This window comes from Ambystoma mexicanum, chromosome 6q (genome assembly GCF_040938575.1).
Source record: "Ambystoma mexicanum isolate Mex_15411 chromosome 6q, UKY_AmexF1_1, whole genome shotgun sequence".
In the NCBI taxonomy this organism is placed as follows: domain Eukaryota; kingdom Metazoa; phylum Chordata; class Amphibia; order Caudata; family Ambystomatidae; genus Ambystoma; species Ambystoma mexicanum.
The window spans coordinates 1,060,272,189-1,060,299,653 of NC_090937.1; the positions used below are offsets into that span (position 1 = coordinate 1,060,272,189).

General features: G+C 44.1%; 1 protein-coding gene across 3 annotated transcripts in view; it reads left to right on the forward strand.

Moving 5' to 3' along the window:
• The window catches only part of SGCZ (sarcoglycan zeta), a 6,780,780-nt gene that overhangs the window by 2,426,133 nt on the left and 4,327,182 nt on the right, over positions 1-27,465 (forward strand). For all 3 annotated transcript variants that reach the window (XM_069631598.1, XM_069631597.1, XM_069631596.1), the window contains one exon: positions 11,692-11,799. The gene's annotated coding sequence lies outside the window, so the exon portion shown is untranslated. The remainder of the gene's footprint in view (positions 1-11,691; positions 11,800-27,465) is intronic.

Sequence of the window (27,465 nt, forward strand, 5' to 3'; positions counted from 1 at the left end):
GTCTGCAATTGGGTGTGCTGTCCGTGGGCTAATTAAAAGTGAGTCATGTGAAACCGTTCATGTCCAGACACAGCGCGTTGCACTTAACATAATTTAGAAGTTCATTAAAATCATTGCTAAGTTCAACCACTTTTGAAGACAAGATCTTGATTTCATTGTGGACAGTTGGGGATTGGGATTGCCTTTCTGATTGTTGGGATTCTCCATAATTAATATGTGGAGTAGTTTCTTTTTGTAAACTATGTACTATAAGAAAAGAAGACATCATTATTTTAATGAACTCTGTATAAATTATGTTATTTGTTCATTTTGAAAGATGTATTGTTTACAATTAGAGATTTCATAATCACTTTGGGAAAGTTTTCTTCTAGCCAATCAAGTGTGTTTACCATTTCTGTCAAAATAAAACATTTTAATATTTGTTTATGAGACATGTTTATATGAATGGTAATAATAGAGAAATAAATACAGTGTAATTACTATTTGGTAGTATTTTGTATTGCAATGAGCTCCTGGTGTATCTGTCTGTATGGAGAGTTGTACTAAACTGATAATATGAGGTGTAGTTATGTTTGTGCTTGGTGCATTCCATAATATTGTGAGCTAAATGAAAAAAAAGAATGCTTACATTTGGAAATGTTGAATTGTACAAAAAGGTATACCTGGGTGTAGTACATATAAGTAATGTTGTTTTATGTATATATTTTTGTTGGATGAAGGATACAAAATGTCCCCTGAGCTTCTGGGTTTTGTTGATGCTACATGCTGTCCATGGACTTTCATTCTACATTGGGGAGGTTATGATATAAGGAACCTGTATCTCGTAGCAAACTAGTGGGGGTCTTGAAAAAAACCTTGAAAGGCTGTTTATCTGCATTTGGGGACTGGATGGCCAATAATTGGCTTAAGCTTAAACATTTTTTTTAATGAAGTTCAGTTAAAAAACTTAAAGGGGTGTTATGGTTACAAGTTAAATTGAAAACCCCCAGAAATGTGTTAGTTATGGTAAGCTAGCTCTAACATCCAGGACCTCAATGATGACATCACAAATGTCAACCCTTTCCCAGTTCAATATTTTTAAAACTTCTGGATGGATTTACCCCAGCCCTGTGCCGGAAATTGAGTAAACGCTTTGTGCACCAGAAGTATCTTACTTGGCCAATTCCAGTTTTTGTGCTTTGCTTTGTCAACATTTTGACCTTGCCTGTATGGGATAATGAATGGGAGTAGGCCGAACAATGCGTTCTTAATATCTTTTTCATTTGTTAACAAAACCTTAACAGCATTTCCAGATTTCAGATGTCCAGTCTTGGAGGGCGGCCATGTCAAACTTTCTTTTTGCAAAATGTCAGCCAAATCTGTCTTGCAAGTCAAAGGTTATGGGAGGCGAAGGCAAGGCATATGGGAGGCCAATGGACCTGAGAGGGAAAGGTGAAGGCAGGTAGCATTCCAGAAGTTTCCAAATTGTTGCTATATAAAGAGATGTGACAGACATTTCTGTTACTCTCTTGCAAATAGTTCACTCAATCCTCAGGGATGCCACCACATCACCTTCAACTGAAAGTTAGGTCATTCATCATGCTGCTTCGCAATCTCGACCCACCTAGGCTGTGTAATGGCACAAAATTACCTCCCAACGTAAATGAAGCAACAGTGTTGACCGGGACTGGGATAGGAGAAGATTTATTCATCCCTCACATTCCACTCATTCCGACAGACATGCTGTTCAATTTCAAGCGCCTACAGTACCCGGTCAGGCTGGCATTCTGTATCATGATCAACAAGGCACAGGCCAGTCAATCAAGTTCACTAGTATTAACTTGGAATCTCCATGTTTCTCCCACGGGTAGTTATATGTTGCTTGTTCTAGAGTGGGATCCCTGAATCAGTTGTATATCTTTACTTCAACTGGAAAAAATGTTCTTTGTAAACAAGCCTTCCGATGAACATGTGCTTTGGTTATATTAAACTTTAGGTCCATAGTTGTTGGCACCGTCGGCATATTGTTCTCACACACAGTTATATGTTTCAGAATGAGTTTTTAAGAAGAACAAACAATTATGTTGTGTAGTCTTTTAAAAATATAAAATAATTGAAAAATTTAGAATAATTGAAACATTTTGTGAATTTTTTCTTTTCACCTTTCTTGTGGAACCTTTCTGAAGATCGGAAAGCTACCTTAAGGTATTTCTAACAAAGAGTACTGATGAGAAAATGAAATCCTTGGCAACGCTGTTATATAAGCTCATAATATATAAATTGTTATGGAAGCTTCACCAAAAATACCACACTGAATCCAAAAGTAACTCCAAGGGTGTTTATTTGGGCTTTACTAATAGTTTGGGAACAGGGGTTCTCTGAAGAAATGGTGCGAGGTACCAGTGTCATAAGGGAAATTGGTGCTAGGACCATTTAACACTATCTCACTCCCTCCAGTTTACTCCCTCCCTAGAACAGGCATCCTTAATGGGGATGTAATTTGCTGTTTGATTGGTGTCCCCTGTCTGTCTTTTATCTATCTTGGTTTCTGGTGACTGCCAAACTGCCTAACCCCCTCGGGATCGTCTAGTCTTTCCCTGAACTATCCTGCTTGGAGTTCCTGGAAATTAGCAACGGTGCCTTCTTTCACCTAGTATCACTCTCACTTATACTGACCTCCCAGGTGTTCCCCTCCCACTGTCCTACTGTCCCTCCAATCTTACACTCTGCCTTCGTACATTCACCAATATTCCTCTTCTTCCAAATACTTCTACCCCAACTTCCATGCTACTTCTGTCTCTACTACTACTGCCTTCCCTCCTCCTTACTACTGTTCCACCTTTTGCTGCCACTCTAACATTTCACTAATACTTCTCCTACTTCGATGCCCTCTCTGCTGTTCCCACCACTCCTACTATTTTTACTGCCTTTCTCTCTCAAACTGCTATCACTTCCACCACAGTCGCTACCACACCAACACTCACTACATTCCACTACTATCAACGTCCACTTTACTCCTCCGACATCTACAACTATCCCCACTACCACTACCTTTACTCCCAGCTACTACTGCCTTCTACTCTATCACTAGTCCACAAACTCCTTTCTATAACACACCATCACTCCACAGACCCCCTCTTTCCAAATAACTATGCAATCATTTTGCTCTCACCTCCTCTGGGCTCTCAGACTTCATCCTCAACCTCTTTCCTCATTCAACTGTCCCACACTAAGCGATTCATAGACACATACATACCCATACCTCTTCCCTGGTTGCTGGTTGGCCAACTTACCTTACCAATCACTTGCCTGTCTGTGAAGGGATAAGAAGGTTTCTTACGGGCTCATAAGCAGGCCCCCTTCTTTAGACAGTCACATAGCATTTCTGGCATAGGCAATGTGATGTTCCCTTTCATAAGGGCCTTCTTGTAATCTCATCATTAATACATTATTCCCTGGTTGGTTAGTGGATTAGGCATCGTTATGGCCTTTCTGTGGGCCTTTCTTTATTACACAATATCCCTGGTGCTTTAGTGTTTCTAAGGGCTTTCCTGAAGGCCCATTGTATCCATACCAATTCCATGTGTGCTAATGGAGTATGTTGCCTTACACGTCGGCTCCAGGAGATGCATTCTGCTGAAACCACACTCTTGATGAAGCTGCTGTGTTGGTTTTCTGTCACACCACAGAGGTCTTGTGGCTGCTGTCTCTGCTCCCTCTCTGATCTGATGTCCTGCCCTCGGGTGCCTCCTCCCATGAGGGGACCCACACTGCCTCCCTGCTCACATTTTGCCACATCACAGGATTACTGCATCCCTGCAGCTCCGGTGCCTTCTGATCCACAGGGTTGTCCTGCTGTGGCTCCTGTGTTGTTGTCTCCTCTGTTGGTGCAGCACTGGGCCTCAACCTGCTCTAGCTTCTCCCAGAATCTCTCAGCAGTGGGGAAGCTGCCCCCAATGATCAAGGCAAAGAGTGTCTGGAACGGAGTACCACATGAATATCCAGCACAGTATGGGTTGCTAGGATTTTTTCTACACGCTCCCATTTTTGACAAGGCGTTATCCAAGGCCTCGACACAATATATATATATATATATATATATATATATATATATATATATATATATATATATATATATATATATATACAGGTTCTGGTATATGGTTTCTATGTTTAAATAACTTGTTATTTCATAGGTTGTTCTTGTTGTTGATGATGAGATATCTTCCTAGTCCCTTATGAAGAACTATGGTCCACCTAACAGAGAGTTGCTACCCTTACTGGAAACGATCTTGATAGGCCTTTAGAACGTTTGAAACTAGGACAGAGCACCTGTAGCTGTTTGGAAGAGCATAATCCTCTAGTTGGGATGTAACAGGGAGTCAATTATTTTATGTACAAAGGACGCACCGATGGATCATAGTACCTACTTTTAAATGTATATGTGTTCTTGTATTGGAAACCCATGAAGGTCCCTCTTATGATCCGAGTTGTTTAACCTTCTTGCGATTTTTTTTTAACAATGCACACTGCATTGTTCTGCAAGATTTGACATTTTTTTCAGGTCAGAGAGTGAGACTCCAATAATCAAGTCTAGTTAGGATGGTTGCTCATGCAATAATTGCACAGCTGTTTTCTGTGATAAAGGGACAGACGTTCTTAAGCAGGCACAGGTGGTAATTGCATTTCTAGCTCACCTTGTTAACATAGGCATCTGCATTCAATGAGAAATCCTGCTAGATTCCCAGAGTTTTGACCCTGTTTTGTACTTCAATAATGCTATTTGCAATTTGGAAGCTTTTGTAGTCTGTGCTTAGTTTATCCAAGGCCTGTCTTGATCCAGAGGTGAGGAGCTCTGTTTTGCTGCCATTCAGTAATAGTCAATTTTTAGACATCCAGACCTCAATTTAGTTGTAGACATTGGCGAAAGCAAGAGAGTCCTTCATGTAATCGCCACTAATTTCCTGAACTAGCTGGGTGTCAGCATAGCGGTCTAATGTATAGATTAATCAAAACAGGCAATAGTCGTGCCCCGTGAGGTACCCCAGACAGAATAGGTGCGGGTGGGGAAGAAACCAAGCCCCACTGAACTCTTGACTCCTGATTTGAAAGAAAGGAGCAAATACAACCGACAGCCTCTTCAGGGCAGTGACCTAGATGACATAGGGAGTACAGGAGGCAGTCGTGATCTGCTAAGTCAAAAGCTGCAGACAAATCTAGTAAGATCAGCATCCCAGCGTTTCCCTCAGTCATAGTTTTTAGCATGTGGGACCGAAGATCTACAAGAGCTGTCTTGGTACTGTATGAAGGCTGAAAACCGTATTGCCTATTATAGAGAATGCCATTAAGTTCCACATAGGCCTGAAGTTGGGAGGTGGCAAATTTATCGAAAATCTTGAGAAGGAAATTACAATTAGTAATAGGTCTAAGATTACTTGGTTATTTTGGATTTAGGCTGGGCTCTTGGGGAGAGGAGTAACTGTGTCTGCCTTGATTGAATCAGGGGCTGCTATTGATCTAATGGTGAGATTCACCAATTCAACATGGCAAAATACTTAATGGTCTAGTTTCAAAATATACATGCAACTTCTTATTACATTCATCTACGGCATGTACTTTTCAAGTGCCTCGTCTCGCACACAGAATCTCTCTTTGACCATTGAACTTCGTACCAACCGCAATTTTTTGGGAATTAAATATTTGCAAAAATGACATTGTAAAGCATCTAGGGTAACACATTTTAGACAGTGATTTTGCAGCATTCACCCATATGTATTTTGGTTCTTCTATCACAACAATGGGGTGTACATTGAGTATCAAAATTGTAAAAGCATCCTAAAAATAAACGTGTCTCGGAAGCATATCTCAGGGGCAACGCGCTCGTCTTGGAAACAAGACGACGCACAGCACAACACGTTCAATCCCTGGGTCCACGCATAGAAGCCTCTGGGTAAGTAAGAGTGGTTAGATCGCTCCTTTATCCACAAACGCATGTCGTGCATTCAAAATGGTGTCTCCCGCAAAATCACTGGCGGCTGATTTACAATTTAGATCATTGGGTATTTTGCGAGATCCACTGTTTATGTTTGCTAAAATGTCTGAAGTGTGTTACCCTAGATGCTTTTTGATTTATTTTTTGCATATCTAATTCTGATAAAATAGAAAATACACTACTCAGTAATGGCAGCTCCAAGTACTCATGTAAGTCGTGGGTGGTTCCAAATGGGCAGAATATGCCCCGCATTAAATATATGTAGTGGGATAGACACTGGTCCTCCCACAATATGCATTGTAATCGCGGTCGGCATGCACAGAAATTTTCAGAGAGAGATTCCATGTGCGAGAAGAGACCCAAGTTTTATAAGGCTATTAGCACATGGTGCTAATAGCAATAAATGTCTTGGAGTTTTCGTGGTGGAATAAACATTTTCCTTTTATAGTAAATATGCAAACTTGATTATACTGGATTATACTGGAGCAGGTTTAACATAAGCATGCACTAGGTGTCATGTCATAGTAAAAGATTTTGTTATAAGAAAGTGAAAGCATTCGTGGCTGATTAAAAAAAATATATATATTTCATGGAAATTGCATTGTTGTTTATCTGTTTACTTTTGGGAAAAAAAAAATGTTTAGGATGCAGTCCATAACGGTAGTTACTGACTGCACTCTTAATATTTTGATTGGCTGAGGGGTGGTCAATAGCGCTCTCCATGTGCTAATACGTAACATACTTTTATACTGCTCAGTGTTATTATGAAAGTAATTTCCCTCGCTATTATTATTTAGGATGTTTGATTCAAGTCGATGAGCAAGAGATACACATTTATTCAATTTTTGCACTTTCTGTTCTAACACTTGAATCTAAAGTGATTATTTTGAATATTACAAGCCCTAGTGATCTCACACATTGATGGGATAAATACACTTCTTGCTCTCGTCCCAGCCATGACTCTGGCACCCCTTAAAGGAAGCCCACCAAGTTGCAGCCTGCCTCCTTGACCGTATCTCGCCTATACTCTGCAAGCATTACTGGCTCACTCTCCCCTGCAGGATCATATGCACAGCTGTATATATCACCTACAAAACAGTCTTGAATGGAACATCAGCATATTTGGTGGCTACACTCCACACCTCTGGAGGTTATCGTACCTCATATATAAAATCCAACAGTTTGGAGTCTAAGCTAGCGCATAAACAGAAGACTTGCAAGCATTGTTTCTCCTGCTGTGCCATACCTGTCAAGAACTCAACCCTGGGAGAGGCTTGAAAAGGCCTCCACCTTCCTCCAGTTCTACAAAACACTACAAACATGGCATTTTAAACAATATCTGCTGGAAAAATAAAAAATAATACCTCCTTCCCTCCTCCAGTAGTACTGTGCTACGTTTTAAGCTGCCTAATGCTCGTTGCTGGATATCTCCTGTTGTAAAATGTTCTGCTGCTCTCATGCTAGGTTCATGCTAAAAACAGCACAAATAAATAAATACAATTATTGATGATGCTATATATTCTTGTTGTCTGTTGTCTTTATCAACTATGTTTATGACAATGGGCCTTATTACAAGTGTGCTGGTCCGATAACAACGGTGCCGGTAAGCTTACCGGCATATTTATTACCGGACCGGCACGCTACGAGTCTGCCTGCCGGAGTTGCTGTGCCCAGCAGGTCTGACCCTGCCGAGCAAAGCGGCCATGGTAAGCAGACTTTCACAGAAGCACCAGCATCATTATTAACGGTGCAAGTGCTTCTCTGGTCCCCATTCCCATTGAATTCTACGGTAATCAAATGGGAATGGGGATTTACCATTTACCGGCGCCCGACTTCCTGGACCGCTGGGTCTGTTATGCCCCAGTGTTTCCGGCAAGTCAGGCGCTGGTAAAATGTGCAAGTCTGGCGGCAACCTGCCAATTTTACTGTCACGGTTACCGCCAGACTTGTAATGAGGACTAATGTTACCACATGATTTCTATGTGTATATACTTTGCTGGCTGCACAGAAATAATGCTTATTGAAATTGAAATGTGACATCAGTTGTATTCATTAAAATAATATACATGTATTATTATGACAACACTATCATTATTTTCATTTGATGCAATGGGCACAATCCTTGTAATTTGATCTGTCTGTATACGTTTATTAAATTGAGAGAACTACTTCAACTGCTTTTGACCCAAATAACTTCAACTGTTTCACAATCTCTAATCCATGAGGATCTACCAACTCTGGGGGTGAAATATGGAATGTCTAACAATGCTCACCATCATCACTTGCAAGCAGATTGAGAACTGTCTCCTGTGCAATAATAGTAAGGCTTCACTTTTAGGATACATACTTTGCTACATGCAACAAAGAAAAATATACCATAACAAGGGTCACTCAATCATATTGGCAATTTATCTACATGCAGGAAGTGCACTCTTTCCCACCTCTCATCTATTGGCCAATCTGTTTTGCCTCTGCATAGGTGAGAACAACTCCCCTTTTAATCTGATCTCTATCATTGTGTCCTACAGTATTCATGCTGTGCATGGCAAACTGTTGGCTCTGGCACTTTTAACAGTGGACTCTGCACTACTAGATCCCTGCGCATGTTACAGTAGTACGCACGCACAGGCCATGGCTGTAGGTCATGACCAAGACACAGTACTTGTAGGGCATGACCATATACACAGTACTTGTAGGGCATGTGGGTAGCACAAACAGTGGCAGTATACATAGATATGGCTAATGGGAATAGTATAGTGGTCATTAGACATCTCTTATTGGCAGCACAGGCAGTAGCATGTCCGAGCATAACTTCCATGGTAGGTGCAATACCCACAGGTCATGAATGCAGGCCATGGCCTTTGGGGATTTCAGACCCAGTTACATGGTCGCCATATTCACTGACAAAACTATGTTTACTAGACCTAAGAGTTCTCTATTAAGATTAGATTGTTTCCTGTGTCTATCAAAAATAAAACGTTACAAACTCTCATAAAATACTTTCGTTAAAAGAATGGTATGGCATAGATGCAAAGGCTAATAACTACTTATCTTATATACATCAGCAATTGATAGGGATGCAACTATATCAACTATTCTCTGTTCATGACATTTTACATAAAGTTGGAGATAACTTCAGACATAAATCATGATTGAGGATGTTAAAAGGACCTTGTAAAACAAGGGACAACCCTCTAAAGATTGTTCATCGAAAGCCTTTTCATCAAAATATGTTAATTGAAAGATTTTTTTCATCTAACAGATCTTTCAATGAACCTTTTTTGTCTCGAAAATGGATGTATGAATTTTTGGGTGGCTGAAATGGTTACATTTTGAACACAGGAGTTTGGGGGGGGGGAGGGCACCAATAAAACAAATAAAAATAAATGACTTCAGTTCTAGAAAATACTCGCTGACACTACACAAATTAGAGGGAGCTGTCCAGTGCTGAAGTACATTGTAACTGTATGGAATGAATTTCAGCACTGAACAGCTCCCTTTGCATTGTGTAGTATTAGCGAGTAATTTTAGAACTGGGGACTTTTATATTATTGGTGGTTTTGGGGGGGGGCACCGCATTAAAAAATAAAATAAAAGTCTCCAGTTGACTCTCTGACACTACACAAGTTAGAGTGAGCTGTCAAGTGCTGAAATTGATTCCATACAGTTACAGCATGCTCTTGTTACTTTTTGCAATCAACGTCAGTCCTGGACAGCTCCCTGTAATGTATGCATGTTTCACATATTTTACATTCAACAAATGAAAAGTGTTTATATACCAAAACTATTTTCGGTAAAAAGGTTTTGATGTAAATTTGATGTACTTTTTTTGAGGAAAAGACATTTAACCAGTTTATTTTCCCACAAGGAAATTGAGTATTGAGAATACCTAAATATCTAATTACTAATTATGATATGAGATACTTCACTTGGGCCCCTTTTGCCTGGTCTTCTGACTTCTCATGACTCTTCCACAGGAAGCACATACAACCCTCCAAGTCTCAAAAACAATTAAACGTTTTCGATTGATTTTATAGGGGCTAGGGCCGTCCCTCTCTCTTTCGTCTTGCCTGGTAATCCTGCCCTAGCCCATATGTTCATAATTCTGGGCTAATACTGTTGAGCAATAACCCATAACTTCTTGTTCTAGTACATATAATTATATTCCTAAGTGCAGGATTCCCTCAGAGACTTCTTTCCTTTCCCTATTCTTGCAACTAGTTAGTTCTCTATTGGAAGTGGGAACAGTTCCTGCAGACACCCTGCAGCCACCTTATTCCTCTTATACATACCCTTGTAATTCCCTTCTATTGCACCTGCTTATTCCCCCTTCTCTCCTCCCCACTGTTTTTGTTTCCTTCACTTGTTTCACTCCTCATCTCTCCTGCCTGCACCCTTTCATGTTATTTCTCTCCTCCCCTTATATTTACCAACACCATGCCTCTCGAACTGCAATTCCCCTCTATTATTCCTCCTCCCACTACTACTAACTTCTGACCCCTACTTCTTGCTTCAAACCTCTACTACTCCTCTCCAACCACTAGGACTCTCTTAAAACGAATACTACTCTCTAACCCCACCACTACTCAAGCACCACCGTTCCACCTAATAACAGCCACTCCTTACTCTACTCTCACAACACACGTATCTCTGTCACAGACACTCACAGTGAAGAAACACTATCACTCCTGAAATAATACATAGCCACTTTAAACGTCTCTTACATGATCCGTGGTACACTCCTTCCTCCTTCTGGTTTCTTGCCCATCCTCAATCTCCACTGCAGACTTCACCTGGTACACCCACAACTTCCTGTTTCCTTTCTCCCCTTAAGTACCCCGCCCCATCTCTGGGCTTGGATCTGTTACCCTGGATGTCTTTCAAAAGAGGTTTATGCCCTGGCCAATGGCTTGGTCTGCCATTGGTCTGTACTTACGGCATATCAAGTCTTTGGTAACTGTCCTGGGGGAATGTGTTTGCCAATTCTGTTAGGAAGTATCTGTTTTTGTCCCTGGTGTTTTAACAGATGTAGACAGGAGCTCCCACTGGTATGTCCTACCAGGACTGTGTCACCACTGTGATTGCTGCATGCGTGTAGCTTCTCTCGGTTGCTCTTGCTCTCTGTCTGCTTGGCTCTGTGGGTGGCTCTGCACTGTTTCAGGCTGGTGTGCGAGTCACTCTGCAGAATTCCAGAATCTCTTGGGACATGAGTGCTGTTGTGGTTATTCAGTCAGTCTGTTAATTTGGCCTTGTGGAAGATCTGCAACAAGAGTACACTTTGTAGGGCTCCTGGCAATTCCCCGATCTGTCCAGGCAGACGACATATAGATATATGCAATTGATCAGGGCGTCCCAAATGGACAAAGGACTCTCGTGATTCAGGGGTGTTTTAATAAAAATGCTTTACTCATACCGAGTTTTTAGTGATAGCATGTTGTGTTAGCTAATGCAAAAAGAGTGATCATATTCACACAGGACAAAGACAAAACATTTCATGCATATGTTTTGATCAGACTTGTGCAGGCATCAATGTTCATACAAGGGGAATAAACAACATAACACATACAATACATTTTCTATAGAACAAAGGAGTTCAATGACAATGTTAACATTTGATGTGCTTCTTCTCTTGAATAAGGGACACTTTTATCACAACAAATGAAAGAGGAATACGTTATGACATTGTTAATCAATATTTTTCGCTCCATCTCTTTTTGTAGTGGAAGAGCAAGATCGAAGGCAACCAATTTATGATGGTTATTCCCAAAATAATTTTCCAGACAGTTTAGGGATTTCTCGCCACACTTGCACTCAGTCCTTTCTCTGAGGTAAGGAGGCATCTGCTTCATAGTAGCTGCCATGCTCTTTTTTTCTTGCAAATTGCACTGCGATTGTTTTTTATTAAAACGTATGTTTTCTATATTTTTCAACATTAAAATATAAATCAAATTTAAATGTATTAATGAGAGCTCATTAATGCTGAATGTCTTTCTTTTACAGCAACATAGCATTTTTATTGTATATTCTATAAGGCATATCTAAAAGGACACTGATCTGCATGCACACACACACGCACACAAACAATGATATAAGGCATTACTGTAAAATGCGCACATTGATTGACTTCTTAGCGACATTTCGAAATTTCCAATTTTCCATCAATCAATATTTTAATTCTAAATTAAACACATTCCTTCCTCAAATGTTCTAATTAAACAGATTAATTGGTGGAGTTACCTTTTCATTTAATTGCTTCATGTATGTATTTCTCTTGGAATTTATTGTCAAGGATTGGAAGTGCTTGCTGTTTAATGAATAATTCAATAATACAAAACATATATTTTTTAAGATAGGTTGCTTACTGTTGAACTCATTCTATGTTCTAGAGTGTTGCCACTATGATCCAAAAGAAGGGGGTAATGAATCATAGTTTGTGATTCAACCCCTCAGAGGGTGGCTTTTCGGCTTTTATTATAGCTGAGGATATGGGGGAAGGAAAAACTTCAGAGGATGACAATGTGATTGTTAACTATGATGACAAAAAGTAAGGTAAAGGTAATAGTAAGGTTTTGTAATGTTCCCATGCATACTAATACAGTTTCTAATGCTGATGTTTTGTGTTTTGGTATCATAAGGTGAGCACCTCAAAAAGAAGAAATATTAAATACAAATATTGGATTTTAAATTTGTGACTGTTTCTTATCTAAAATGCTTCTGTTATGTCAAATACACTCGGAGTATCTGCAAATAAGACTTGCACATCCAGTCACAATGGAAGGAATTGGTATCTTTTGCATACAGATTGGGATAAGCACCAGAAAAGCTCCCTAAGTCATTATGGAGATTTGAGATGACTAGCGGTCACAGGGAAATTAGAAATGCATATGCAGCCCTTCTGGAGATGCAGCTCCATGGGTTATACCATTTGCAGCCACCCAGAAGTTGCAACCTCGCACTGGATAATGCCAGATATTATGCGCACACAAAGCTTGACTGAGCATTCCCGAGCAAAGCAATGGTCATTAAATAGGGCAAAATGAGATATAATGACGCCATTGCCCAGCGCCTGGGGTACTAAATCCTTCAGTCCCTGTTGGGGGTGCGGCAGCCATGATCAAAAAGCTAATGATAGCAGCGATTTCCATGATGTCAGGCAGAATTGCCTGTGAGATACGTCTGAAGATGCTAGCAGAGAGGATGCTTGATGGATGATTGGGTCGCATAGATCACAAGACCCGTTTGAGCAGGTGTGAGTGGATGCCTGTCAAATGGGCTGTGGTGCCCTCCAGCACAGAGGAAGTGAATTGGAAGAACACCAATAAGCCTACTGCTTGGCTGCGGGGAGGATGATCCCAAGCAAATACTGGTACAAGTGCCAGAAATCCGGTGAGAATTCTCCTTCCAGACTTCCTTAGCCAATCAGAAAATTCTTTAAAGGGTATTGAAAGGAAGCGCCCCCAATTTCAGCACGATCCTCCCCGCAATGAGAGACAATAAGGGACTCTCCCGTAGTGGGAATAAGACCAAGACAGAGTGCGGGTGAGCGTAAGTGGGAGTTTATCCAAAGAATAGGGCATGCAAAGAACTCTGCAACCTCCGAGAGCGCTCTGTCTGACAATAGCAAAGACAGGCGTATTTCTAATACAAAAAACGTCATCAGAACCTACACACTATAGGGGGCACAAGTTAATTGGGATTGGGTGGCGTCGACTAACTATAGGTGTTGCTGCAGCGTGGTTGGTCTTGGCGTGAGGACGTCACTGGTCAGCCTCGTGGGTTGGGTTGGGCCTGGCAGGCCAGCTTGAGGTCATCCGAGCGGTGTTGGTATGCTGGGGCAGCCTGTGACAAAGATGAATACCTTTCCTGACTCGTTTGCCCTAGGCCATGCACACTGCAGTTATTCAAGAAACGACATTTAAGTTCATCAATAAATCGCTCAGCAGTTTGTCTTATAAAATAAACGCAACACATGAGGAATGCACCTCGTGAGAGGTCCGGTGGTTGTCGGTTGGGGTGAGATTTACCTGTGTCCTATTGACCGGTATTTTAGGTCGAGGGGCTGGGCTCTGGGGCCTGAGCCGAATGATACATGTCTGTCTGCCGCGTTAGAAGTTATTATATAAATGGGTCTCTGTGTCTTGTCCCAGTGATGGGGGTCGTCTTTGCACGGGGTCATGATTCTTGGGGTGGTCTAGGGGGGGTTGTGGAATTTACGAGAGGGTGCTGGTAGATCAGTGGATTTAAACGTGGGTTTATTACCGTGCTGTAAATAACACAGGTGGCGGGCTGTGGCCTTGGGTGCGGTACCGGGGCGTCTGACTCTCTGAAGCGGCTCCAGCTTGGTTGGGGGAGGTGAGGGAGCGCGGCACAGGCCTTAGCTTCTTTATCTGGCAGGCTTGGTAGGGTGGGAGGGAGAATGGCCTTGCATATATTCACAAAGGTTTTTTCCTCGTGCGTTGCTAACTTTTGAATGCAGAACTTTTATAATGTTCCGCCTCATTTTGATGTTATTTAAACACACATATATATTTCAATTTCGTTACACATTTCTTTAATACAGTCGGTCCGAGTACCTTTTCGTTACCTAACATTATATTTACTACATGGTGTGATTATTTTATGTACATTAGACGTTACACGAGGTAGTTCTAGGTTATGGCCTACAGAAATTGATGCTCGCTGCTTTAGGTGATTAGGAAAACATATATGAGTTCAGGTTTCTACATAAAATTGTAACAACACTTATACAGATAAAGGCTATACATTTGGTCGACATCTTTCTCTGTGGTTATAGCAGCACTAGTCCAGACCTGGGGTGGTATCATGTAACGTTACATCTTTATGGTTTATTCACAGTTTACAGGATCTGTTTAAACAGAGGTAGTTCGTTGATACCAATACTTGAATTATTTTCTACTTTCTTCAGATAGTGATGCTTCAGCTTTTTTCCCGTCACCCCGGCCTCGCGGACCAGGTCATGCGGGGTGCAATATTACATTGTGAACGATAAAATGTTACAGTGTTAGCATCTCGGGTTAGCTCATACCCGACTTTCTCATGGGAACGCGCTCGCAGCGGATCTACCAGGGCTACTGCGGCGGCGGAGATGCATGAAAGGCCCTCCAAAGGTGGGGGCCTCGTTACAGTGTGCTGAACTCACGCCATGTTTGCTAAACAAGATGGCTTCTAGGCCTAACTGAATTTTGGTATATGCAGGGAACGGATATGTGTGGGCAATGTCGTCGGCGGGTGACCCCTCCTCCACCTGGGCCCGGGTGGCATGAGGGGACGGCCACCGAGTCATGGTCCTCACCTGGGGAGAAGGCTGCAGGTGAGGAGGGCCTCGCGGCCAGTCCTCCCCTACATTTCCCCCCTTTCGTTACTAAAGTAACGAATTCTTTAGCTCTTCTAATCTTCTACATTCTTGCTCCTCTATCACTGCGTCATCCCATGCGGGTGTTCCTTTTCTAGGCATCCAGGCTCTGCATACCCCCCTCAAGCTCTCACCTCTCCTAGCATACTCATCTGGTGTACATGTTAAATATATACAGTCACCAGTTTCTTCCAAGTCTACCCAGACCTCCTCATACCATTCCAGTTCCACGTCTCGGGGTTCTTTGATAGTGGTGTGCCATAGTTTATCTACTATGTACTTATCACGGCACATAGGCACTAACTGGTATCTGGGAGTGTTATCTGTTCCTGTCTGTACATGTACTTCTTGTGTCGCCTTAATCGTACCACCAGAGTTGCCCATTGTCACCATCATCATTGCACCGTTAGGGACTGCGTTAGCACAACATCGGAGGCCCACCTGGCACAGGCAGAACACCACGAGGAGGACCACCACAACTGGTATCAAGAACTTCATCGCCATTCCAAGCCATGAGGGAACCCAGGAGAAGATATTGTCGAACCATGAGCTATCTTTAGCCCCACCTTCCAGCTTCATCTTCTCTCCCAGGTTATGTACTGCTTCAATGACGTGGGACAGGGACCCATTTTCTGCGTCTTCAGAAGGTACGAACGTGCAGCACGCACTTCCTATTTTTCGGCAAACACCTCCATCGATCGCTGTTAGCAGGTCCAGAACATACCTGTTCTGCATGGTCATTAGTCGCAGAGCTCGTAGTTCCACCTTTATTATGTTGAACCCTTCTTCAGTGTCATTGGCCAGCTGAATCAGTTCCCACCGTGTGATCTGGAGCCATTTTGCATTTGCTCTTGCTTGGACACTTGAAACTAGTGAAGCGAAAAATGTTTCCACGGAGCTGAACAGGCGATACCTGTCTGGGATCTGTGCCAATAAATCGGATGATGCTTGTGATATGTAGTTTGATGCTCGCTTGTTCCGTGATAGCTCCTCTTCTTTCCCTCCGGAGGACAGGACATAGAGGTGCGCTTCTGCAGTGGGAGACGTCGCATCCTTGTTCACGTTTCCTTGCGTCCTTTTATTTTCGTCGACGTGACTTTCTGGAATCACCATTAGGGCCGAATGCAAAGTGGCCATTGAGCAGCTGCCACTCCATGCCTGGGGAAGGTGCAAGTAAGCCTGATTCCCGCATACCCAGTATGTGTCCATTAGTGCTGCTGTTCCTTTTTTCATGTCTGGGATGGTGAGAGTTTTGTTACAGTTTTTATTCGTTCCCATTGCCACTTTTCCTTCTCCCTTGAAACATAGTTCGTTTTGTATTTCACTTTGTAGCTTGAAGGGTTTCTCCATCGCTGTTACCCATGTTAGTTTAGAGATGTGTTCTTTCCATATTGGTAAGCACGTTTTTTCCATCCACCGCAGCTTGTCTGGTTGGACACCTCTCAGTGCTTCCGCTTTGCACAGTACTTCTTCATCTTTCCATTTGTTTTCGGAAAACAGCGTCCCTTGTATTGCAAAGAAAGGTTCTTTAAGACAGACCACTCCAGACGCTTTTGAATAGCACGTTTTGTTGTCCTGTATCATTTTGAAAGAGACATCGTGTGCTTGGAAGGTGTTCTTTATTCTACACAGTGTGAGATGAAGGAGACATTGGGCATCCACAATGGGCAATTCTCTTGGCAACAACACTTTGGGTGTACCTGATGCATGGGGGATGAGCGAACAGACATAGCAGCTTTCATTGGTTGTCTGTTTAGCTGTTGTACTCATATCTGCATACCATTTATTTGCTTGGTGGGGGTGTCGTGGGTCTTCCATCTTGTCTAATCCTAACCCATAATACTCATCATACCCCCTCCTGCTTGTCTCTCTTCTTCGCCTACTTCTCTCCCCCCTCCTATACCTTTTAGTTTCGATAGGTGAAATAATAGGCCCCCCTCTCTCATTCCCACCCCCCTTTTCCAATTCCTCATATAGGAGCTTGTGTTCTGTCATCGTAATTACTTTTCCATTTTCCTCAATAAACAACTAATCGCTGTTTTGTATCGGGGCGGGAAGGGTAGTGGGGCTGTTATATATTTCAGGTAGGGGCATTGTGTCATTTTCCATATCTTTATATCTTGATTGTGACGGGGCAGCAGTGGGTGGTGCAGTGTAGTAACCCCATACAAGGCGTGATCCATCCCAGACCAAAAAATCACCTTCTTTAATATTCATACTTGTAATTGAATTCGTGCCAGGGGCAAGGGTGGTGTTACTCCCCCCTCCCCCCTCGTTCATCTCGGTAGAGATGAACGCTATGACCCAATATGTCACTAGGCAAAATATTGAGATGAAGAACACAATAACACACATTGATAAACCACATTCGTAGGAATATGTCAATCTATCTACTAACATTTCTCTAAATCTAACAAATCTATTAGTTGCAGGCTGCCCATTCGATGCCATAGTAAATCCTGTTTGAAACATAAAAGTGCATTAAGTACAAGCATGTAAACATTTATAACGTTGTGACATTTTTTCGACAAAGTATGGGAGTGGGTGAGGGAGGGGGTGTGTCCACAGACAAGGTAACTTTACAATCATTACTATCCGTACATTATTTCATATATAAAGAGGAAAGTCGAGAGAAAAAAAAACTTCTCCAAAACCAAAAAAAAACCCACAAAAACCTTTAAAAGTTGTAAAAAATTATATATATATATACACATATTTATTTCAGTACACTTGTCGTGCGCCAGTCGAGTTCAAGGTTCATCACTTAATGCACACAAAATTCCCATCATTCATTCTGCACAACTTCATTGTCCGCAGTTGCCTGTGCCTCGTCCTGTACCTCACCTTCCACGGCGCTATAGGCTCTGCGTACGTCTGTCAAATGTACCCAGTATCGTAGGCCCTTCACCTTTACTGCTGTGGGTGTGCAAAACACTACCTCATAAGGGCCATGGAAACGTGGCGCATTCCACCTTCGCACAAAACTTCTGACATATATGAGGTCACCAGGCATTAGTTGTAATGGTTTTTCGGGCAGTGTCTCTGTTTCTGTTGTGTTCCCCTCCTCTCTTGTAGAGGGGGGGGCTAGTTGCTTCGCAATTACGCGCGCTGCCCGTGTCAGTTTTTTTAAGTACTCTGTGAACTCCTCTCCCAATATCGCTGCACTTCTGTGTGCATCAGAACGTTCACGGAGAGGTGAATGCGCTGTGTGCATTCTCCTTCCCGTGACGATCTCATGCGGGGACAAATGGTGGTCTTTACTTGGCTGATTGCGTAACTCAAACAGGGCCAAAGGCAGGCAGTACATCCAGGTCTTTTTAAGGGAAAAACACAATTTTGACAATCTGCTTTTTAACAGACCGTTCATCTTTTCCACTACGCCATTACTTTGAGGATGATAAATTGAACATAATTTGTGCTTTATTCCCAGTAGCGTAGTCACTTCCTTGAATAGTTCATTAACAAAATGCGTGCCGTTGTCTGAGCGAATAACTTCGCAAATCCCCCAGCGCGGGAACACTTCCCGCACTAGGAACTTCGCGGCGCCCTTCGCATCAGGGCGCGCACAGGGGCCTGCCTCCACCCACCTCGAAAATGGACATACAACCACAATCATGTAGCGAGCCCCGTTACATCTTTCTCCCATGTCTACATAATCAATGTGGAGCTCTCTGAATGGGCCATTTGGTTTTGGTATCGTTCCTCTCAGTGTGCGCAATGTCATACCTGAGTTGTAAATCTGACATGTCGTGCATTCTAAAGCCAGCCTTGTGATGTGTTCATGGAGGCAAGGTGCAAACCAATCTTCTTGTATGTCCGCCATTATGTGTTGCTTTGCGTTATGTGCGGGAAAGTGTAGTTGTTGAAATGCTATTTCTAACAATGTAACTGGCATTACCGCTTTTCCTGAACTTTTTTGTCGCCACAATAAATCAGTCGGCGATTTGCTGCATCCCCTCTTAGTCCACAGCAATTTTTCTTCTGCACTAGCTCCCTCTTGCAGCTCTATTATTTCCTGTGTGGGCATCATGTTGTATCCTGTGGGGACCTCTTGGCTTGCTGTGTGGTGCAACATGTACTCTCCTACTTCACCTTTCTGTAAATACGAAGCTTCTTTGGCAGCGGCGTCTGCTGCCGCGTTCCCCAAAGATATAAAATCTGTATTTGTGGTGTGGGCTTGGCATTTTACGATGGCCACTGCCGTGGGGTCTTGCAGGGCCTCAATCAGTTCTTTCAATAATTCTGCATGCTGAACCGGTGTTCCATCTGCTCGTCGAAACCCTCTCCGCCCCCACCGTGCCAACCCGCCGTGTACTGTTGTTGTCATGTATGCTGAGTCAGTATATATTGTCACTGCGCACCCCTTGGCGGCATGCAATGCTTCTATTAGCGCTATTAGTTCTGCTGCTTGGGCTGAATAGTGTGATGGGAGGCGGTGTTGCACTAGTGTCTCGTATTCATCTTCCTCTAATCGTACAACTGCCATACCCACATGTTTCTCTCCTGTCTCCATGTCTATTGATGCTGACCCCTCCACGAAATACACCTCTCCCTCGTTCAGGGCATTCTCAAAAATCACTTGATCCTGACCTTCGTCACCTGTGTACGTAGCGCAGTTGTGGTTCTGCATGTCCTCTACGGTGCACGCCTCTGTGATGAATGTGGCCGGGTTCACTGTTTTACATCTTACTATGTGGATGTTTGCGCTGGACAGTATTATTTCATATGCTGTGGCGCGCTGTGTCGTCAATGTGCTCTTTGATCGCTCTAATATTGCAAATAGTGAGTGTTCCACAAACAGTGTCACAGGACAGCCCATCACTATCGTGGCACTTTTCTCAATCGCGAACGCGGCTGCAGCTAGGGATTGCTCGCACGCGAAATGACCTTGCATTACTGCGTCTAGGGTGCCACTATAGTAAGCCAGTGGTTTGTGCCCTAACGATGTCTTTTGTGTCAGTACTGCTGTCATCAGTGTTCCTTTGCAGTGTGAAAATAAGAAGAATTCGCGCCCATAATCTGGATTTGCCAGTACTGGAGCGCTTGATATCAGCTCTTTTAGTGAGTTAAATGCTGTGTTCATCTCTTCTGTCCATTCTATGTGTTTGTTTTCCTGCTGTGCCTCTTTTAGTGCCTGTAACAAGGGCCTTGTGTATGCTGCATAATCCAATATCCATGCTCGGCAATAGTTGCACATACCCAGAAATTTCTGCATCTCTTTTACTGTTTTGGGCTCCCCAACTGCTCTAATCGCCTGTGCCCTGTCTGGTATGATCCGCTTGCCATCCTTTGATATCAGCTGTCCCAAGTATAGGACCTCTGTCAGACAGTATTGTAACTTCCCCTTGTCCACCTTGTACCCTTTATTGGCCAATAATGTCAGGAGTGTTATTGAGTCCCTTCTACACTCTTCCTCAGTTTGTGCACAGATCAATAAATCATCAACGTACTGAATCACTGTGCTTTCTACAGACAAATTCCCCAGATCTTCATGTAGTACCCTGTTGAATATGCTTGGGCTCTCGCAATATCCTTGTGGTAGTCTGCAGTGTTCGAACCTCCTCCCCCCTAGTGTAAACGCTGTTAAGTACCTGCTCTCTTCTGCTAAGGGAATCGAGAAAAATGCATTCTTTAAGTCAATAACTGTGAAGTGGGATGCCGTTTTCGGAATGTTGCACAGTATTGTCGCCGGGTTCGGGACTAAAGGGAACTCCTTCTAAATCACATCATTGAGTGGGCGTAAATCTTGTATCATCCTCCATGAACCTCCCTTCGCCTTTTTAATCGGGTAAATGCATGTGTTGCATGGGGAGTTTGAGGGCACTATTATTCCTTGTGCTAGCAGTGCATCTAGTGTCTCTCTGATCCCTTCTTCTGCTTCGCGTGACAATGGATATTGTTTTACCCGGGGTAGAATTGCTCCCGGTTTCAGTTTTATTACCACAGGCTGAACCCCATGTAATAACCCCACATCATGGGGGCCATTTGTCCATATGTTAGTGGGTACTAACCTCATGTCGTCATCAAAAAATGCATGTGGCGCTCCTACTACTGCCATTAATTCAACTTGAGTTTTTCTGGCTGTAACTACAATGTCACACGGCATTGCTAGTTCCATCACTATTTCGCCATCTGTCTCAGTGTCAGAAAATAGCTCCTCGTCCGAGAGCTCCCTCAGTGGGATATTTGCATTTGTACACAGTACTGTCCGCCACTCACATCCTTCCATGTCAACGCCAATCACACATATTCTGTTTGCTGACACGTGTACTGCGTGTAAATCCAACGATAGCACTGACCCGGGAGCAGTGTCGGGGCTTGCTATGGGGCGGAAGAGGAATTCGGCTGGAATCCTCCAATCCATCCTTTTTAGTTCTGGTACTATGAGAGCCAATGTTCTCATGCCCTCAACAAACATCTCCTCGTTTCTTGGTAACCCTCTGATCTCTTGCATGATTGTGTGGCCGTGTATTACTGCTAATATGCGGAGGGGGCATATGCCTGGCGTCGAACATACGATACCGCTCCCTGTGAATGATATTGTCATATTTAGTTTGCTTAAGAGATCTCTCCCCAGCAAATTAATGGGAGAGTGTTCATAGTACAGTAAGGGTGCTTTCACTGTTTTACCCCCCACTGTCACATCCAATGCCTCTGTGTAAGGAACTTCAATTACAGCCCCAGAGAACCCCTGCGTCTCTAACGTTCTATTAGATAACGGGAACCGGCCCTCTCTAATGCATGATTTCTCCGCTCCCGAATCCACCATGAATATGAACTGCTTGTCTCCTATCTGCGCTCCTATCAATGGTTCCTCTGATGCATTGTGGGTCGTAGATAGTACTGGACACGCAAGTGCTCTCTGTGGGCTGTCCTATGCGGGGTGTCTCATTGCCCCCCCTTGATCAAAAATGTTCCCCGAAACTACTGACACCCCGCTGTAAGGTGCGGGAGCAGGCGCTCCGTTAGCTACTGTGGCGAAAGTGTTACCTGGCGTGTATTGCATATTGTCATTATTCTGTGGGTGGTTTTGTGTTCTGTACTGATGTCCGTGTAGTTGTGCATTACTTCTTTGTCCTACATTTTCTGGTTGTTGGTATTGTCCCATGGGGAGGCCGTAGGGGCTTCCTGGGTGGGGGTGACCGTACTGTTCCGTCTCCTGGAACCCGTTGTTTTGTCTGCTCCTGCACTCTCTTGAGTAGTGCCCCCATCTCCCACAATTCCAGCAGCTCCCCTGTGGACCTCTGGGACCCTGCCACCCATTTCCTCCCATTCCTCCATACCCTTGTCCTCCTCTTCGGCCCCTGTACCCACCTCTTCCCCCTCTTGGGGCCCACTCTTGCCACGTTGGACCTCCGTTCTGCTCCTGCTCAGTCCACTGTCGTTGTCCTTGTCCTGCCCAATTTGCTGCTATTCTTCCTTGTATTGCTATTTGCCCCTCCTCTCCTTCGTCTCCCTCCCTCATGAGTGGGAGCCCTGCTACCGCTGCTGCAACCTTCACCAGTTTTGATTGTACCAACTTCGCCTCGTCTGCCAACCTTTTCTGTGCTACTTCTCTCTCTCTCTCTTTGATCCTTTTGCAATGGTGCACTATTATACTTTGGATCTCTGGCCACCCCTTTGCCTCAACGCCCGCTATTTTATCGAGTGCCTTCTGCACCTCTTTTGGGAGCCCTCTCTTAATGATAAAATAAAATAGAGATGTGGATTGGTGCCAGGGCGTGCCCGTTTCCGCTCTCCACATCTCCTGCACCCGGAGAATGTAATCCATAGCATCCTCCCCGTCATTCATTGTACATTGCATTACTGACTGTAAATCAGGGGTATCTGGGAATGTCTCCCGCAGTGCGTCCCACACCCTTGCTCGTACTGTATTAAAGGAAGCCCCATCATGGCGATCGCAGTCCAACGTCACGGCCGGGAAACCAGCCTTAGCCCATACTCTGTCCGCTTGATCTCCTACTGCGGTTACTAGTAGGCTTTTCACATCGCCTACTGCCAACGGTATGCCGGCGGTATGTTTCTCAAATGCATATATCCACTTGCTCGCCCCTCCTGACAGCTGGGGCAATAATTTCATTAAATTAGCCTTATCCATCTGAGCCCATGGTATATAGTTTGGTCTCCCCCCCCCTCTGTGTATCAATGGAAGTTGTAACTTCCCTTTTGCGGTTGCACCCTCCCTTTCCTTAGTCGCTGCTGACTCCAATGACGCCATCTTCCCCACCCTATTTCTTAGTCGTCCCATCCATTCGTCGTCTATAGTCCCTAGCGAACATGCACCGTCCACCTCCTCGCTTTCCCCTCCTACTGCCATACTCAACCTATCACTCTCATCCAACCCTCCTCTGACATCACATAACAAGTCCTCTCTGATCCCTCTCTCTCGTGATATATCACCAATGCTCCCTTCTACTGCTCCTACCTCTATTATTCGTGTCGGCTCTTCCTCAATTCTGAACAGTATTTCCCCCTTTTTCCATCCTTCCTCAATTTGTCTACTTTTGCTCGACGCTCTAGACGTGTGTCCTGATTGTGTAGGGGCGCACGCCGTGCGCTCACATATGTCTTTTATTCTTGAGAGTTCATCCCTTGCCACAGTAAGCCTCGACTCTAAATCACTCGTTAACTTCTCTATATCCACCCTCTGTGTGCTTCCCTGGGCGCGCTCTCTGGTGCTTTCGTATGGCGGGGGGGCTGTTGGTCTTTGTGGTGTACCAGTTGTGGGGGGAGGCACATAAGTAGGGTCGCTATATCCTGCTGCGGGGGCTGGTTTAGGCAATATCGGGTACAAACTAATCACCTCCGCAGGTTGTTCTGTACGTAGCTGTTCCTTTTCCTCTCTTGGAATCATCAGTGGATTATCTGTGGTGGAAGGTAGATCAATATTTGGTGCCGGAGCTTTGGGTGGGGGTACTTCCTCAAACAATCTCCAGAGGTCTAATATCTCCTTCCTATTTTGCCATTGTTTCCCCTTATACTTGAGGCTAATGCATGCTCGTACCATATCAAGAACGCTTTTGTCAAAAGACCCTCCCTCGGGCCAAATCTGGGGCAGACCCTCCCCTTTCAATTCTGTTACCCATTGATCGTGATATTTATTTATTCGTTCAGCGTATCCCGGTAAGCTCTTACAAATGTGTGACAAGGGAGTTTCGGCCCCCATCCTCTAAATCACTAACACAGCCGTGTCCACCTTCTTTACTTTTAGTTAGGTGTAGATATGTGTATGTATACCTTTATGGCACAGACAAGAGCGGACGTCTCAAAAATTATCACCCAATTTTATTCACTGCGCAAATCCTTTCTCACTCACCATAGCTCATCTCCTTCCCATTCCCATACACTCTCATGTGATTCCGCTTGCAACTGATCAAGTACTAGTTATGGTCAACACTCTCTGGCGCCACCTCGCGGTCAACCGGTCGTCTCCAACACTCACACGGTGCGCGCACCCTTCACAATGCTTTTCCACTCACACCTCGTCTTTTTTTTTTTTTTTTTTCCTCCCTTTCCTCCCTGGCCAGCTGTCCCTGTTTTTCTGCTAAGGTTACTATATTCACGTCTGTACGTGCCACTACTTAATCCCCTCTCCTACAAATGTGCTCCCTATTTTATAGTTCTCCTACGAGTATATTTACCTTATACCCTTTTCGCTTTCTCCCCCTGCCCCGTGGAATGGAAAAAAGAAATAGAGAGAGTAGCAATCACTAAAAAATATTCCCGGTGTCTCCCTTTGCCAGACACCAATAACTTATTTCTTACTTCTTCATATATTCCCAGTACTAGTTTAGATAGCACTATGCGGCGCCGCCTTCCACCCCCTTTCGGAGCTAGGTTTCCGTTACTTCTACCACTTCACTTATTTCTTACTCCTAATGGCCATATGCAAAGAAAAGATAAAGAAAGTTTCAAGACCCGTCTTTAGTAGACCCCCGTTATTCTTCTCCTCTACCTGTCCCCGTTCTTCTGTTCACAATTTCCCCTCCCTTCCCCTTTACGATCGCTCGCACTCAGTACTCACGTGCCCGTCTTGAACCGATAGTCTCCGAAACTGGGTCCGTCCAGGCAGTGTCACCGGTAACTCAACGGTCAGCCCCTGGCTCCGGCGAGCGGCACTCAAAGGGGATTTTTTTCCAATCGGGATCCCGTACCCTTTCTCATTGAGTGCGCACTTCTTATTGTGCCGGTCGCCGTTGGCGGGCAGCCTCCCGGAGCCGGCTCACCGTGCGTATCCCTTCTCGACCGGAGATTCTCGTGCCACAAAGGGGTCGTTAAAAAGGAGTTAGGAAAAATAATTTGGAGATATCACGCTATCGGGGTCACCACTGAAAGGAAGCGCCCCCAATTTCAGCACGATCCTCCCCGCAATGAGAGACAATAAGGGACTCTCCCGTAGTGGGAATAAGACCAAGACAGAGTGCGGGTGAGCGTAAGTGGGAGTTTATCCAAAGAATAGGGCATGCAAAGAACTCTGCAACCTCCGAGAGCGCTCTGTCTGACAATAGCAAAGACAGGCGTATTTCTAATACAAAAAACGTCATCAGAACCTACACACTATAGGGGGCACAAGTTAATTGGGATTGGGTGGCGTCGACTAACTATAGGTGTTGCTGCAGCGTGGTTGGTCTTGGCGTGAGGACGTCACTGGTCAGCCTCGTGGGTTGGGTTGGGCCTGGCAGGCCAGCTTGAGGTCATCCGAGCGGTGTGGGTATGCTGGGGCAGCCTGTGACAAAGATGAATACCTTTCCTGACTCGTTTGCCCTAGGCCATGCACACTGCAGTTATTCAAGAAACGACATTTAAGTTCATCAATAAATCGCTCAGCAGTTTGTCTTATAAAATAAACGCAACACATGAGGAATGCACCTCGTGAGAGGTCCGGTGGTTGTCGGTTGGGGTGAGATTTACCTGTGTCCTATTGACCGGTATTTTAGGTCGAGGGGCTGGGCTCTGGGGCCTGAGCCGAATGATACATGTCTGTCTGCCGCGTTAGAAGTTATTATATAAATGGGTCTCTGTGTCTTGTCCCAGTGATGGGGGTCGTCTTTGCACGGGGTCATGATTCTTGGGGTGGTCTAGGGGGGGTTGTGGAATTTACGAGAGGGTGCTGGTAGATCAGTGGATTTAAACGTGGGTTTATTACCGTGCTGTAAATAACACAGGTGGCGGGCTGTGGCCTTGGGTGCGGTACCGGGGCGTCTGACTCTCTGAAGCGGCTCCAGCTTGGTTGGGGGAGGTGAGGGAGCGCGGCACAGGCCTTAGCTTCTTTATCTGGCAGGCTTGGTAGGGTGGGAGGGAGAATGGCCTTGCATATATTCACAAAGGTTTTTTCCTCGTGCGTTGCTAACTTTTGAATGCAGAACTTTTATAATGTTCCGCCTCATTTTGATGTTATTTAAACACACACATATATTTCAATTTCATTACACATTTCTTTAATACAGTCGGTCCGAGTACCTTTTCGTTACCTAACATTATATTTACTACATGGTGTGATTATTTTATGTACATTAGACGTTATACGAGGTAGTTCTAGGTTATGGCCTACAGAAATTGATGCTCGCTGCTTTAGGTGATTAGGAAAACATATATGAGTTCAGGTTTCTACATAAAATTGTAAGAACACTTATACAGATAAAGGCTATACATTTGGTCGACATCTTTCTTTGTGGTTATAGCAGCACTAGTCCAGACCTGGGGTGGTATCATGTAACGTTACATCTTTATGGTTTATTCACAGTTTACAGGATCTGTTTAAACAGAGGTAGTTCGTTGATACCAATACTTGAATTATTTTCTACTTTCTTCAGATAGTGATGCTTCAGCTTTTTTCCCGTCACCCCGGCCTCGCGGACCAGGTCATGCGGGGTGCAATATTACATTGTGAACGATAAAATGTTACAGTGTTAGCATCTCGGGTTAGCTCATACCCGACTTTCTCATGGGAACGCGCTCGCAGCGGATCTACCAGGGCTACTGCGGCGGCGGAGATGCATGAAAGGCCCTCCAAAGGTGGGGGCCTCGTTACAGTGTGCTGAACTCACGCCATGTTTGCTAAACAAGATGGCTTCTAGGCCTAACTGAATTTTGGTATATGCAGGGAACGGATATGTGTGGG